This window comes from Pleurodeles waltl, chromosome 9 (genome assembly GCF_031143425.1).
Source record: "Pleurodeles waltl isolate 20211129_DDA chromosome 9, aPleWal1.hap1.20221129, whole genome shotgun sequence".
Lineage (NCBI taxonomy): Eukaryota > Metazoa > Chordata > Amphibia > Caudata > Salamandridae > Pleurodeles > Pleurodeles waltl.
This window is the reverse complement of record NC_090448.1, coordinates 189,497,048-189,514,159: the sequence shown is the minus strand read 5'-3', so window position 1 is coordinate 189,514,159 and position 17,112 is coordinate 189,497,048.

The following is a 17,112-nucleotide window of genomic DNA, read 5'->3' as shown; positions in this document are numbered from 1 at the left end:
GACCAGCTGACCACTGTCCAGTGGCCAAAAAGGAGTTTGCGCCAGGTGCATCCTGGGAGTAGTAGTCCGCACCCCAAGGACCATCTCAGAACTTCTGGACCCTTGGGGTGAGCTGTGGACCCCAAAAGAATCTTAAAAGGACATCTGGGAGAAGCCCCAGAAGTTTGGAGAAGTTTGGAGAACTTTTGTCAAAAAAGCTCCATAGAGGGACTCAACTCTAGTCGGCTTGCCTCAACGGCGACCCAGCCTGATTTGCTGGTTCGTCCCGGTAAAGAAAATCTCTGAAAAAGAGACTAAGTCCGAAGGTAAAAAGTTGACCGGGACCTCCCAGCCAGCGTATCCGAGGAGGGCTTCAGGGACGTCGGATCAAGATCCAGGTTTACCCCAGTCGAAGGATTTTCACCTCAAAAAAATTACTAAGGGGGTGATTCTAACCCTGGCGGTCGGTGATAAAGCGGCGGCCAACCCGCCAACAGGCCGGCGGTCAAAAAAATGCAATTCTGAACCTGGCGGGAACCGCCAACACAGCCCGCCGCTTTAACACTCCGACCGCCACGGCGGAACAAACAAACAGCGCGGCCTTCACCGCCAACAGCCAGGCGGCAGACAATGTATCGCCCACCCTATCACGACCCACCAATCCGCCACCTTTTCCGGGGCGGGAGCACCGCCGATAAAAACACGGCGGAAACAGACATTTCCAATGGAAAACGCTCACCTCGAGACACTCCACGCGGAATCCGGACAGCATGGAACCCGAATTGAACATCATACCTGCTCTCGTCTACCTGCTCATCTACCACGAGTACGAACTCCGGCGCAGACGTCAACGGTGAGTACTGCACCTACGACACACGGGAGGGGGGAGGAAGAAAGGTTACGGACATATACATATGCGACCCCCCCACCCCCCCAATATGTACACACCAATGCAGAGCAGGAAGTCACAGTGACACCACACAAACACCCTTAAAAAATACAATGACACAACCAAATTTGGAATACATTTTCATGTTCCAAAAAAGCACCTGGAAATAATTGAGCAACCGTGAAAAATATTTACAAAAAACAAAAATATATACACATCAGTGTATCACTGAAGTAACAAGTCCTGCACATCCTACGAATCTAACATGTCCTTGGGCCAAGGTTCTGCGAAACAAGGGCAAAGCCCACACACGAGACCTGAGTCCTTTGGAGAGAACACTGCAGGGGCATCCGATGTCAAAACTACAGGCACCTCAGGGGGAAGGGAAGGGGGGGCCACCACAGCCACATGAGTCCACGACGCCAGATCCACGAGGAGCCACCATGCCCACTGTACCATCCTGGGGAGTGCAAAGCCACAGTCTCTCAAGTCTCTGCAGTGGGTGGGTTGCCCACTGTACCATCCTGGGGAGTGCAAAGCTACAGTCTCTCAAGTCTCTGCAGTGGGTGGGTTGCCCACTGGACCATCCTGGGGAGTGCAAAGCCACAGTCTCTCAATGTCTCTACAGTGGGTGGGTTGCCCACTGTACCATCCTGGGGAGTGCAAAGCCACAGTCTCTCAGGTGGATTACAGAGTCCACTGGTCAAGGAGGAGGCATGGTGGGCACAGTGAACCATAAACAGTGCCTGAGACGGCGGGACCCAGCGCAGCGGTGCATGACATGGCGATGTCCAGCGGAGCGGTGCTTGACAGGAAGGGTCCAGCGGAGCGGTGCTTGACAGGAAGGGCCCAGCGGAGCGGTGCTTGAGACGGCGGGGCCCAGCGGAGCGGTGCTTGACAGGAAGGGCCCAGCGGAGCGGTGCTTGAGACGGCGGGGCCCAGCGGAGCGGTGCTTACAGGAAGGGGCCAGCGGAGCGGTGCTTGAGACGGCGGGGCCCAGCGGAGCGGTGCTTGACAGGAAGGGCCCAGCGGAGCGGTGCTTGAGACGGCGGGGCCCAGCGGAGCGGTGCTTGACAGGAAGGGCCCAGCGGAGCGGTGCTTGAGACGGCGGGGCCCAGCGGAGCGGTGCTTGACAGGAAGGGGCCAGCGGAGCGGTGCTTGAGACGGCGGGGCCCTCTTCAGCGGTACCTGTCTTCACGGCGGGGCCCTCTTCAGCGGTACCTGTCTGCACGGCGGGGCCCTCTTCAGCGGTGCTCTTCTGCACGGCGGGCCCTGTTCACCGGTGCTCTTCTGCACGGCGGGGCCCTCTTCAGCGGTGCTCTTCTGCACGGCAGGCCCTGTTCACCGGTGCTCTTCTGCACGGCGGGGCCCTCTTCAGCGGTGCTCTTCTGCACGGCGGGGCCCTCTTCAGCGGTGCTCTTCTGCACGGCGGGCCCTGTTCAGCGGTGCTCTTCTGCACAGTGGGGCCCTCTTCAGCGGTACCTGTCTTCACGGCGGGGCCCTCTTCAGCAGTACCTGTCTTCACGGCGGGGCCCTCTTCAGTGGTACCTGTCTTCACAGCGGGGCCCTCTTCAGCGGTGCTCTTCTGCACGGCGGGGCCCTCTTCAGCGGTACCTGTCTTCACGGCGGGGCCCTCTTCAGTGGTACCTGTCTTCACGGCGGGGCCCTCTTCAGCGGTACCTGTCTTCACGGCGGGGCCCTCTTCAGCGGTACCTGTCTTCACGGTGGGGCCCTCTTTAGCGGTGCTCTTGCAGTATGTCAAGGGAGTCATACCTGGCCTGGACACCCTGCTCAGTCGCCCTCCGACCATGCTGTGTCAGGCCCCTTCGGGGAGTGAGTCCTGGGCCCTTTGGTGTCGTCCCTTGCAGCCGGGATGGGGCTTGTGGGGCCCTCCTGCTCCGCGCTCCTGGTGGTTGTCCTCTCCGCCCTGCTGTCCTTCCGCTCCTTAGATGGGGCTCTCGGGCCCTTGCCTCCCCTGGCTGCTGTGGCCGGTGAAGTGGCCGGAGTCACCTCCTTGGGGGCAGCCGTCTCTGTCCGCTCACGGCGGCCCTTCAATTTCCGGGTCCTCTTGCCTGGGGGGGGGCTGGCTGTCCCCTTGCTGCTCACCGAAGTGTTACTGCCGCCAAAGGGTGGACTCCACATGCCATGCACCACTTGCACTATAGTAGTTGGGCTGGTGGTGGCTGAGGTGCCCTTGGGACTTTTCCCAGTTGGAGGGGGTGGGTCGGGGGAGGGAAAGAGGTCAAAACTGGAGAGGTAATTTTTCTTGGGACCAAGGTAAGGGGTAGGAGTAGTGGTGAGAGAAGTGGAGGAAGAGGATGTGGTTGTATGAGAGCCAGGTGTGCTGTCCTTGGGTGCAGGTGACTGGGACGTAGGCTGTGGTGAGGTGGTTGGCTGTTGTTTGGGTGTCTGCCTGCGTTTATGTGTCTTGGAAGAGGGGGTGACAGACACAGTGGGAGAGGACACAGGGGACGTGTAAATGCCAGTGGGGGTGGTGACTGCAGGTGTGCGGACTGTAGTGGAGGGTTTGCTGGTGGTGGAAGAACTGGCTGATGTTGGGGTGCATGCAGGTGTGAGTGTAGACGTCACAGGGAGGGAGGAGGGAGACGAGGAGGACGGGGACACAGAGGTGGTAGTGACTGTTGATATGTCTGCATCTGTGTGTTGCTTGGGTGAATGCTTGTGTTTTCTGTGGTGCTTATGTTTGGATGAGCTGGCCTTGGGTGTTGAGGTGTGTGCAGGCTGGTCTGATGGTGTGGATGGGATAGGTTGAGGTACAGGAGACAGAGAAAGGGTGGAGGCAGATAGAAGAGGGAGACTGGAGACAGGGACAATGGCTGCCGTCAGTGCTGAGGCCAGAGCAGTGAACGCTCGTTGATGGGCAGCCTGACCCGAATGAATGCCCTCCAGGTAGGCATTGCTCCGATGCACCTCCCTTTCCACCCCCTGGATGGCATTCAGAAGGGTAGTCTGCCCAACAATGAGCGTCCTCACCAGGTCAATGAGCTACGCACTGAGGGCAGCAGGGGTAACAGAGGCAGGGGCTGAGGTGCCTGGGGCGAAGGAGACGCGCGCCTTCCTGGCCGAGCGGCCACGGAGCGAAGACTGAGGGGCTGCTGGGAGGGCGGTGCTGGTGCGCTGGGTGGCGGCTGTACCTGTTGTTGCGGGGGGCACAGATGGTGCCGCCCCCGCCAGGGAGCTCCCAAACGAGGACGTGTCCGTGTCGCTGGTGTCTCCACCGGCCCCCGTTGTGGTGCTCCCCTCGCCCTCCGGATCACTGGTGCCCTCGGTGTCTGTGTCAGTGCCCACCGGGGCTTGGTGACCTGCAGCTCCCTCCTGCTCCGACGCCAAATCTCCTCCGCCGGATGATGCTAAAACACAAGAAGACAAAGATTTAGGGTGGGGGGAGAAATTAAACAAAGTTGAGTGCATGCCTTAGCAATACCCTTTGCGGAGAGGACAGACACAGGTGCCTCGTGCACTAAGTCGCGAACTTGGGGTACACTACTCAGTACCTCTGACTAGGCAAACAGGTCTAGGGACAACACACACGCACATGGGTGATGCTGGAGCATGGGTAGCTGCACTTGGCACCCTACAGAGGTGGGGGGTGGGGGCACAGGGCCATGCCTAAGGGAGCGGACTCCACTACAGAGAGCGCCCGGGCCTAATGTCACCCACAGCCCTCCTCCCCCCCCCAGACGCCTCCAATGCGCATACAGATGGGAGAATGTGCGGATACTCACCCCCTTGTGTCTGCTGTGCTGTCCTCAAGCGCCCATCCAAATTAGGGTAGGCCACCGCCAGGATCCGGGACATCAGGGGGGTCATGGTGCGACTGGTACCCCTCCTAGGTCGGGAGGCCATCCCCAGCAGTGTTTCTGCGGTCTTCCTCGTTTTGCGGCGGATGTCCTCCCACCTCTTGCGGCAGTGGGTGCCCCGTCTGTTGTGGACCCCCAAGTTCCGGACTTCCTCGGCGATGGCACGCCAAATATCGATCTTCTGGTGGGCGCTCACCTGTTTGACATGTGCAGGGTGGGAAAGAGAAACCGTCACATATCTGCATGTTTGGAGTACATGCCCACCCCTCCCCAACCTTGTCATGGTTCCCATTCTCTCATCTGTCGTGCGTTGCACTCCCCATTCCCTCCACACCCCACCAACTTACATCCCCCCCCTCCACACAGGCATAACCCATTCAATGTGCACTGAGTGTACTCACCTGTTGGTCTGGAGGACCGTAGAGTTGCGCATACTGGGGGAGGACCCCGTCCACGAGCTTCTCCAACTCTTCTGAACTGAAGGCGGGGGCCCTTTCCCCAGTCGCAGCAGCCATTGTCACTTCCAGACCGAGTTCACAGCAGCACTTGCAGTATAGGTCCTCTCCTGTGAATGATCAGGTCTCGAATGATTGAGCTGATAGAAAATGGCGGTCACGCCCGCGGCGGTGCGTACCGCGGCAGTGCGTCCCGCGACCGCCAGCGCACATCGTCATTGGCTCCTGAAACCCATAGGCTTCAATGTTAACCAATGCGTCTTCGCACAGCGGTCTTCGACCGCCTACAGCCACGGTGCGCCCCGCCAGCGCAGTGACCTCACATCCCATTGTCCCACTTCACAGGTCAGGCATCGGCCATTTCAAGGGCCCACATGGCTTAATTTCTAATGCGTCACACAGGCCTAGGCCTTGCAATGGCACACATACAAACATATCAAACCATACATTTACCTGTACTGTGCAAGCTGTGTTGTACGTACCTGTGAGTGGATTGACTCTGTACTCCATATTCTCCTTCCTAGGCACCGTCCGCTGGGACTAGCGATGAGAAGGAGGAATCCTCGCGTGTACCGGCCGCTGGTGGACCTGTCGACAATGGAAGAACGCCATATAATACTACGATACCGACTTGACCGTGCCTCCATCCATGAACTGTGTGCCCAGCTGGAGCCAGCCCTGATGTCCCCCATCCGCCAACCCACAGGAATTCCCCCTCTGGTGCAGGTTCTGTCAGTCCTCCATTTCTTTGCAACTGGCTCATTCCAGACAACAGTGGCCATGTCATCTGGGATGTCTCAGCCTATGTTTTCCAAGATCTTATCCAGAGTGTTGTCTGCCCTGATGAAACTCATGCAGAGCTACATCATTTTCCCAGAGGAGGGTGATTTGCCTACAGTGAAAGCTGATTTCTATGCCCTTGGACACATCCCCAACATCATTGGTGCAATTGATGGAACCCATGTGGCTTTAGTCCCCCCAAATGACGATGAACAGGTGTACAGGAACAGTAAGAATTACCATTCAATGAATATCCAGGTGGTCTGTTTGGCTGACCAGTACATCTCCCATGTGAATGCCAAGTTCCCTGGGTCAGTGCATGACGCGTATGTTATGCGAAATAGCAGCATTCCCTATGTGATGGAACAGCTACAGAGAAAGCGTGTATGGCTAATAGGTGACTCTGGTTACCCCAACCTGCCGTGGCTATTGACCCCAGTGAGGAATCCCAGGACCAGGGCAGAGGAACGGTACAATGAGGCCCATGGGCGTACTAGGAGGGTGATTGAGCGGACCTTCGGGCTCCTGAAGGCCAGATTTAGGTGCCTGCATATGACAGGTGGATCCCTAATGTACTCACCAAAGAAGGTGTGCCATATCATTGTGGCGTGCTGTATGCTCCACAACCTGGCTTTGCGACGCCAGGTGCCTTTCCTGCAGGAGAATGGTCTAGATGGTGGTGTTGTAGAAGCCGTGGAGCCTGTGGAGAGTGAAGAGGAGGAAGACTCTGAGGACGACACAGACAATAGGGACAGAGTGATACAACAGTATTTCCAGTAACACCCAGGTAAGAATCACCCACGCCATTTCCAATTGCTTATAGCCTCCTGCATCTGTACTTTCTGTAGTTCCCCACAGATGTTTTTCATTAATTTTTGCCTTTCCCTTCCCTTCTCAGTGCTGTCTGACTCAGTACCTGACTTCTGCTTGGTTCGCACATGAAATACAGCGCATTGACATTGGTATGTTGTCATGACTAATTGACAGAACAGAAATTGAACAGTAATATGTAATACATTTGTTAATAATACAGCATGACTCAAAACAGATTTGTGTGCAAAATGTGATTTATTTACAGTGCTAGATATCGGTACATGTGATTCTAAGGGTGATGGGTGGGGGTGGAGGAATATCCATGGCAGAGTCCAGTTCTCAGTCTCACAGGTGCATTGTTCTTTTGCCTGTGGAAGGATGGAGCATAGGCAGTTCATGGTTGGACAGGGTGGCAATGTGGGACAGTGGGAAGACTTGAGGGGGTATGTCCTGCTGGCGGGGGTCTTGACATCCTACTCTGTCTTTTTTTTTGGTCTCAGGCTCCTCTTACGGGGTGGTTGTTCTTCAGCAGGAGGTGGGGTTCTGGGGGGCTGTCGAGGTGTTGGGACCTCCTGTCCACTAGCGCCGGCGGAGGTGGTAGGCTGTTCCTGGTCCGGCCTAGTGACAGGGGCCCTGTGTGGTGCACCATGGTCCCGCAACGTGTCCTCTATCCTGTTGAGGGCCAGGACGATGGTCCCCATTGCGGTCCCGATGATTCTCAGCTCCTCCCTGAACCCCATGTAGCGTTCTTCCTGCTGTGCCTGGATCTCAGTGAACCTGGCCAGTACCGTCGCCATCGTTTCTTGGGAGTGGTGGTATGCCCCCATGATGGTGGTGAGGGCCTCTTGGAGAGTGGGTTCCCTGGGCCTCTCCTCCCCCCCCTGTCGCACAGCAGCCCTCCGAGCTGCCCGGTTTCCCCCGGCCTCTGTCCCCTGGCCGGTGTGCCCGCTACCACTGCCCCCAGGTCCCTGTTGTTGTTGGGGTGTTGGGTTAGCCTGGGTGCCCTGTAGTGGCGGACACACCGCTGATTGAGCTGTCCTAGAGACAGAGGCATGGGCCCGCTGGGTGGGAGCTGTGCTGGTGTTGGCAGAGGGGGTCGGGTCTGGTGTGGCCTGTGACTGCCTGAGGGGAACCGACTGCCCAGAGGACCCTGATGGTCCGGGCTGGTCATCAGGTTCACTGTCGACAGAGCTGCTATCCTCAGTGTGGGCCTGTTCCGGGGGTGGGATGGACACTTCTGGACCCTCCTGGCTGGTGTTTTGTCGTTCGGGTCCTGCATGGGGTAAGAGAGTTTGGTTATTGTTTCTGTGTGTGCAATAGCGTGCGTGTTATGGGTGCCCTTGTCCCCCAATGCAGGCATTCCCTTGAGGGAGGTGTTGTGAGGGTAGTTAGGGGGGGGGGTTAGTGCAGTGGTCATGCTTAGGTGATGGGTGCCCATGATTTGTGTTGGCATGCAGGAGTTGGTGTTGGGATGGGTGGGTTGTGCTGGTGAGACATTGTCAGGGAGGATGTGTGCTGGGGGGTTGGGGGTGAGGGTGGGGGTGTGGGTTGGCATGCTGGTGGGGTGGGGGGGATATAGTAGTTGAGATTGGACTTACCAGAGTCCATTCCTCCGGCTACTCCCGCGAGGCCCTGAGGATGCAGGATGTTCAAGACGTCTTGCTCCCACGATGTGAATTCGGGAGGGGTGGGTGGGGGTCCGCCGCCAGTCTTCTGGACCGCGATGTTGTGCCGGGAGACCATCGATCGGACCTTCCCCCGTAGGTCGTTCCATCTTTTGCGTATGTCCTCCCTATTCCTGGGATGCTGTCCCACCGCGTTGAACCTGTCCACGATCCGCTGCCATAGCTCTGCCTTCCTAGCTATACTGGTGTGCTGCACCTGCGAGCCGAAGAGCTGGGGTTCCACTCTTAGGATTTCCTCCACCATGACCCGGAGTTCTTGGTCAGAAAAGCGTGGGTGCCTTTGGGGTGCCATGGGGTGGTGTGGGTGTGGTGTGGGGTGGTGTATGTGATGATAAGTATGTTGGTGAGTGATGCTTTGTGCTACTATGTGGTGTGTGTGATGGTGTAGTGTGCCTCAGTGTGTCTTGCTTTGAATTGTCTGCTGTGTCTCTCTCTCCTTCTCTCAGTAATTCTGGTCGCAGGGGTTTGTGGGTGATGTGGGTGTGTGTTTTATAGTTGGTTGATTGTGTGGGAGTGGTGTGTGTATGTGTATCAGGTGTGTGTATTTCAAATTGTCCAATGTGGCTGGGTTTTGGTGATGTGTGTGTATTCTGACCGCGGCGGTGTGTACCGCCAATGGAATACCGCGTTTGAATGACCGCCGTGTGGATTCGTGGGTCGTAATGGCATGGGCGTATTTCTGTTGGCGTGACGGTGGAGGTTTGGTCATCTCCAGTTTATTGCTGCCCGCTGATGTGGCGGCCTGCAGTGGAGGACGGAATTTTGGAGGTTTGGCCGTTGTGGGTCAGAATGACCGTGGCGGTTAACCGCGGCCGCGGCGGTGTTATGGCGGTCTTCTGACCGGCGGTAAGGGCCTTTTACCGCCGAGGTCAGAATGACCCCCTAAGTCCGAATGTAAAAATCTCCACCGAGGATTCCCGCATTGCGTATCCGGAGAAGAGTTCCAGGAGGTCGGATTGGACTGGCAGGTTCGTCCCGCTGAAGAAAATCTTCGAAAAAGAGAATAAGGGGGTCTTTCTGACCCCGGCGGTCTTAGACCGCCGGGGCCAGGGTCGGCGGGAGCACCGCTGACAGGCCGGCGGTGCCCCGCAGGGCATTTTGACCGCGGCGGTAAAGCCGCGGTCAGACCGGCAACACTGGCGGTCTCCCGCCAGTGTACCGCCGCCCTATTGAATCCTCCAAGGCGGCGCAGCTAGCTGCGCCGCCGAGGGGATTCCGACCCCCCCTACCGCCATCCAGTTCCCGGCGGTCCGCCCGCCGGGAACCGGATGGCGGTAGGGGGGGTCGCGGGGCCCCTGGGGGCCCCTGCAGTGCCCATGCCACTGGTATGGGCACTGCAGGGGCCCCCGTAAGAGGGCCCCTACAAGTATTTCACTGTCTGCTTGGCAGACAGTGAAATACGCGATGGGTGCAACAGCACCCGTCGCACCTTCCCACTCCGCCGGCTCGATTACGAGCCGGCATCCTCGTGGGAAGGGAGTTTTTCCCTGGGCTGGCGGGCGGTCTTTTGGCGACCGCCCGCTAGCCCAGGGAAAAACTTAGAATACCCTCCGCGGTCTTTCGACCGCGGAGCGGTATTTCGGAGGGGGAAGTCTGGCGGGCGGCCTCCGGCACCCGCCAGACTTAGAATGACCCCCTAAGTGTGAAGGTAAACTTTTAACCGAGGCCTCCCGTGGCCTGTAGCCGAGCAGGGCTCCATCGCGGTCGGACTGAAACTTTGACTTTGCCCCGGTCGAGGTGCAACCAGATGACCCGATTGGCGCTTTTTGTTTCTAGGCGCTAAAAAAAAAATAATTCTTTAAAAATTCATATCTCTGGTTCCCCTTATCCGATTTTATTCGTTTTGGTGTCATTTTAAAGATAAAAATATAATCTATTGTTCTAAATTGGTTTTGGATTTTTAAACTGTTTCCTGTGTTTTATTTAAATACTGTTTTGTGATATTTGAATGCTTTACACTCTGTCTCCTAAGTTAAGCCTTGACTCTCGTTGCCAAGCTACCAAGGGTTGAGCTGGGTTCAATTTACTGAGACCTAACTGGACCTTAGTGGAGGTTAGTGGCCTATTGCTAAGTGTAGGTACCTACCTGCCCTTACCAATAACCCATTTTCCAACAATAGGTCTGTTAAATAAAGTTAACTTCATCTGCATCAGTTTGTCCCATATAAAATTAGCACACTTAGCCATACCTATGTGCCAATCTCAGTTCAGCACAACACCTTCATTTAATCATTAGCTGCTGTTTGATAAAAAAACATTATAACTATCCATGCCACATGAGAAAGATTCACTGTATTGAACTGAACTTATAGCTATGCTAAAGTAGGTGGACAAGTCAAAGACTGTCCTAATGTGGTATAGGTAAGCAAGGAGATTGTAGGTGATAAAAGGACAAATATATATGCGGATGTCAAACATGTTGGCACTGTCTCAAACTACATAGGGATCAATGCATGCCAGAGATTCTGGTCATAAGTTTTAAACTTTGCACATATAGGCCCATCTTTACAAAAAGTGGCACATCAGCTCTGATGCGCCACTTTTCTTGCACCCAACTACTGGCACCTAATGACACCATGGATGCCATGATACGATGCATCATGACAGTTAATAGCACAATAGCGTCATCATTTTTGATGCCCTTGTGGCACTTTGCTACATTAGCTTTAAAAATATTGGCGCTAGTGCAGGAAAGTGCAAAGAAGCCCATAGGTTACTATGGGAGCGTCATTTTAACACCTACTCTGAACAGGCATTAAAAGTGACACCAAATATGGTGCAGTGAAATATTTTACATTTCATTGCAACATGTTTGCAGGCCTTCTAGCACCAGAAGGCCCCCTTTGCATGCATCACACCTGGTGTAGGCATAATGTGGTGCAAGGGGTTACAAAGTGGTGCAATTTGTGCATTGCACCACTTTGTAAATATGGTGTGGCAGAAAATCCACTTTTGCGTCACCTTAGCATAAAAAAAATGCTTTATTATATGGCGGCCCTAAGTTGGCACTAACGGCTCTTAAATATGCCTAATAGTGAGCGCACATACCATGAAGCTCTTACTAATATTTCAAAGTACTTATCAGCACAATCTACTGCCTAAACATGACAGTCAGCATGTAGAAGTTCCCTATGTCTCAGGACATGGACAATATGTGTAATGACACATAGAACTTGAAATCTATGTGCAAAGCAATGCTCAACAGCATATAACACATATCTGTTAAAACTGAAACAAATGTGTGAGTTTGCCATTATACATAACACACATGTTCAGTTATGTCTAAGTAACAATGTGCCAATTAATTTACTGTTGTCCTTTTGTACTTTTGGGGTGACTAGGGTTATGGGGTTCAGCCATGGCTCATGAGCCTATTCACAAATCCTCAGGGGTAGGCTGAAAACAATTTTGCACTGCACTCACTGAGACAAGAAACATTGTTAAGAGGAGTTTTGGAATTCTAATGTCCAGGTTACAATGTCTGGCTCTTTCAGGTGGAATGCCACTATGCTCGCCCTCTATGGCCTGCAAAATAATTGTGGTGTGTGCAATATTTCACAATATTTGTTTAAAAACAAATGTCCTATAGGACTATGAACCACTAAATCCAGAGGAACTGGAAGAGGATGGATGCAATGACAGAGCGATGTAACACACAATGACAGGTCGGTGCAGGGGTGGCCAAATTGTGACAATATTTTTTCTAAATCATTAATACCTGATGGAAAAAATTATCGAAACAAGTGAAATTATCAGCCAATAAATGTTTTAATACATTAATTGTATTGTGTATTTGTGCATGTCAGTGTAAAAACCTAGTCACTCACATCTTCTAAACTAAATGTATGACTCAACATGTAATAAACATGTTGTCTGAGTTGTTGATCAACATGGGGCAATACCTCCAAATAATGGGAAAGCAACATAGCCAGCCAATGTGATGCAATATACCGCATGAAAGGGACAGGACAGGGTTTACACTTATCTACATAGTAATTGGCCTTTCCTATCCTCCCACACATAAGCTGTCTTGTCTTGCTGTGTTCTACAGTAGCAAAGTGTGTTTCATATGATACTTAGGCCCATATTTATACTTTTTGACGCTAAACTGCGCTAACGCAGTTTAGCGTCAAAAAATTTAGCGCCGTCTAACGCCATTCCGAAGCGCCATGCGGGCGCCGTATTTATGGAATGGCGTTAGCCGGCGCAAGCAGACCGGCGCTGCCTGGTGTGCGTGGAAAAAAACCACGTAGACCAGGCAGCGCCGGCGTAGGGGGAAAATGGCGCTAGGGCGTCTTAAAATGGCGCAAGTCGGGTTGACGCTAAAAAATCGTCTTAACCCGATTTGCGCCATTTTTTCGACGCCCAGACGCCATTTAAATGACTCCTGTCTTAGTAAAGACAGGAGTCATGCCCCCTTGCCCAATGGCCATGACCAGGGGACTTATGTCCCCTGGGCATGGTCATTGGGCATAGTGGCATGTAGGGGGGCACAAATAAGGCCCCCCTATGCCACCCAAAAAAAATTGAAAAATATAAAAAATTATACTTACGTGAACTTACCTGGATGTCCCTGGGGTGGGTCCCTCCATCCTTGGGTGTCCTCCTGGGGTGGGCAGGGGTGGCAGGGGGGGTCCCTGGGGGCAGGGGAGGGCACCTGTGGGCTCATTTTGAGCCCACAGGCCCCTTAACGCCTACCCTGACCCAGGCGTTAAAAAGTGGCGCAAATGCGGGGTTTTTTGACCCGCCACCTCCCGGGCGTGATTTTTGGCCGGGAGTATAAATACGACGCATTTGCGTCGCCGTCATTTTTTTAGACGGGAACGCCTTCCTTGCATCTCATTAACGCAAGGAAGGCGTTCACGCTAAAAAATTACGTTCTTTGCCCATACTTTGGCGCTAGACGCGTCTAACGCCAAAGTATAAATATGGCGTTAGTTTTGCGCCAAATTTGCGTTGAAAAAAACGACGCTAATTCGGCGCAAACGAAGTATAAATACGGGCCTTAGGCCCATATTTATACTTTTTGACGCTAAACTGCGCTAACGCAGTTTAGCGTCAAAAAATTTTGCGCCGTCTAACGCCATTCTGAAGCGCCATGCGGGCGCCGTATTTATTGAATGGCGTTAGCCGGCGCAAGCAGACCGGCGCTGCCTGGTTTGCGTGGAAAAAAAACACGTAGACCAGGCAGCGCCGGCGTTGGGAAAAAATGACGTTAGGGCGTCTTAAAATGGGGCAAGTCAGGTTGAGGCAAAAAAATCGCCTCAACCCGATTTGCGCCATTTTTTTACGACGCCCAGACGCCATTTCATGACTCCTGTCTTAGTAAAGACAGGAGTCATGCCCCCTTGCCCAATGGCCATGCCCAGGGGACTTGTGTCCCCTGGGCATGGTCATTGGGCATAGTGGCATGTAGGGGGGCACAAATAAGGCCCCCCTATGCCACCCAAAAAAAAGTAAAAAAATATAAAAAATAATACTTACCTGAACTTACCTGAATGTCCCTGGGGTGGGTCCCTCCATCCTTGGGTGTCCTCCTGGGGTGGGCAGGGGTGGCAGGGGGGGTCCCTTGGGGCAGGGGAGGGCACCTGTGGGCTCATTTTGAGCCCACAGGCCCCTTAACACCTACCCTGACCCAGGCGTTAAATAGTGGCGCAAATGCGGGGTTTTTTGACCCGCCACCTCCCGGGCGTGATTTCTGCCCGGGAGTATAAATACGACGCATTTGCGTCGCCGTCATTTTTTTAGACGGGAACGCCTTCCTTGCATCTCATTAACGCAAGGAAGGCGTTCACGCAAAAAAATGACGCTATTTGCCCATACTTTGGCGCTAGACGCGTCTAACGCCAAAGTATAAATATGGCGTTAGTTTTGCGCCGAATTTGCGTCGAAAAAAACGACGCTAATTCGGCGCAAACGGAGTATAAATACGGGCCTTAGTATATGACAGAACACAAATCTCCCAATTTTTATGAGCCCAATTATAAGTAAGGGCGTCCATGGACTGTTGTACCCGCAGTGTCAGTCAGACCGCCGCAACCTTGGTGGTCCGAATGCTACATTAAGATGTTGGTGATTTTGTCTGCCAGTACACTGCTGCCATCACCAGGATCATGGATCCAGAAGGGTTGGAACCAGTGCAGGCCATGGTCAAGCACAACAGTGCTAATTTCGACACCGCCGTGCTGATTATGACTTGCCTTTTTACCAGCCTTTGCATGGTGGGGACCCTGCCATGGAAAGACGAGGCATGGGCAGTGCAGAGCCCTCACTGGCAGCCATGCCAGACAGTGCACATTCTGAGTGTGCTTCTGGTGAACACAGTGTGGTGGTATTGGCCTCAGCTCTCCCTGAGAACCGAAGCCAATGCCTCTGCACTGTTCCCGCCACCCGGCCCGGCGGGAAGTTTGTGATAAAGCAGTAGGGAGGCCACCGAGTTTGTAGTGGCCTAACCACATTTGCATTGGCGGTCCAGCAGTCGGACTGCCAAACTCATAATAAGGCCCTTTGCCCAGATTTCAGAGGGCCTAGTGTGTCCTTGCACCACATTAGTGTCATTTTACGCTCATGTGGCTCAATGAGGCCAAAAACGCTGCGCTAGATTTACAAAGTGGCACAATGTATGCATTGCGCCACTTTGTAACCCCTTGGGCCACATTGTTCTTGTGCAATGCATAATGTATGCAAGTGGGAGCGTTCCCCCATTAAGGGGGGCCGCAAAAATGGCACAAAGAAATCTAAAAGCTTTCTTTGTTCCATTTTTGCAGCACTTTTAAGGCCTGCTCGAGCAGGCGTCGAAAGGGGGCACACCATTGGTTACAATGGGCTCCCATGTATTGTTTACGTTAGCGCCAAAATGTTGGCGCTAACCCTGAACAGTACATCAATAGCGTCAAAAATGTTGCCCTGTTCCCTGCGCCATGGTATGACATATTTTAAATACAGCGCACACATTGTGGCGGTAGGGGGGCACTAAGGGCCACAACAAAATTATTGGTGTACTGGGTGCAGCACCACTTTTCTTAAATCTTCCCCTTTGTTTTTTAGGCAAACTCTTCATTGTAGTGTGTCTCACATATGGACTAACATGCAGATTAGCAGCACTTTGCAAAAGAAAATGTTGCAGCAGATACCATCACAGATCATTAGTGACAGTTGTCATTGACAAAGTCCTATTCTCAGGTGTAGATGTTAAAATGTGATTTGTAAAGAATGCATTCATTCAAATATGAGCATCCACAAAACCCTACACTTGTGTCACCTTTCCTGGGCAGATTGATGTCAATACTACATCTGACCACAGTTAACAAACTACACATTTACCATGATTTGCACAGCAATGCAAGTAGGCTCAAAGGACTGTGACAAAGCACAATGAAGAGATGAAGTTGCAATGTATGTCATTAACCAGAGAGGTAAGACAATGGTAAGGTCAAAGCCATCGGATGACCGCAGGAATATAGACATGGTGAGTGTGTGAAGTTCCCATGTCAAAAGGCAAGCAGAACTGTATGTGTACATACACTATATCATTGACCATGGTGCAATAGAGGTTTTGGATATTGTTATGGGGTTTCTGGTTGGCCAAGGTATGCACCTAAGCCTGGCTAAAACCAGGGGAGACAAATCAATACCTTGAAGGGCTTCCCTGGTTGGGACGATAGAACATGGACCCTGGCCTGCAACTGTAGTGGCATGCTCCAGTTCTACGCCACTCTGATCCCGGTTGGGTCCCTCTGTCAATGTTTCCCAGGCAACCTAGGCTCTCCCATTGGGGCTCCCTAGCTGCCAACAGCCAGAACCAGGCCTTTCAAGGGCCTCTGGTCTCTGAAACCTCACTAAGTGGGGGGCGGTAGCCCTAGGTGCACAGCATCCTCTCTTCATTCTACTTCCAACCAGTTCAGGGAGTCTACCCTGCCACTGATCCACCAGCCTAGGGTCCACACCCATAGGTTCCATGGGGGTTAGAGTCATGTCTATCCTTCTCCTACCCCTCTTTCTAGGGTCCTGCCACTTTCTCCTAGAAGTGGTACCACCAGAATCCAGAACTGTCAGGGTGATGGGTACAGCCATCCTGCACAATTCTCCCGCCAGGCCAGGATCACCACCCAGCAAATGGCCTCCCAACCCAGCATCATCACCCTTCAATTGCACTGGGGTCTGGGTGAGTCTCTTGCTCCCCGACCCCCTCTCTCAGAGTTACGCACCCCCACCATGGGAAGTACCTAAACCTCCCACCCAATCTAAAGTCACCACCCTCAGACTGGAACATTGCCTGGGGAACGAGGAGTTCCTGGGGAGCACACCTACCCCCCCATCAGGTCAGAGCATACCCCATGAACCTGACCATCTAACCCAGAGTCACCACCCTGAGGCTGGACCACTGCCTGGCAAGCCAGGACTTCCTGTGGGGCATACCTAGCCCCCACCAGGGAAACACCTTCCACAAGGGCTGTGCTAGAGTCTGGATGGTGCAGGTCTCCTGTCCTCTGCCAACCTTGCAGAGCCTGGATCTCCAGGCACAGAAATGGTATCACCAGGGTGATTCCGGGGGGTCTCTGACTTCAGAGCTGAACTCCGAACCTCCCGGGTCTCCACTGGGGCCCTCAACCCCCTCGCAACTGTAGGCCTGGATTTCCACCTCCTCCACTTTGGGGTGAGACTACCATACACCAGGACCAGTGGAACGC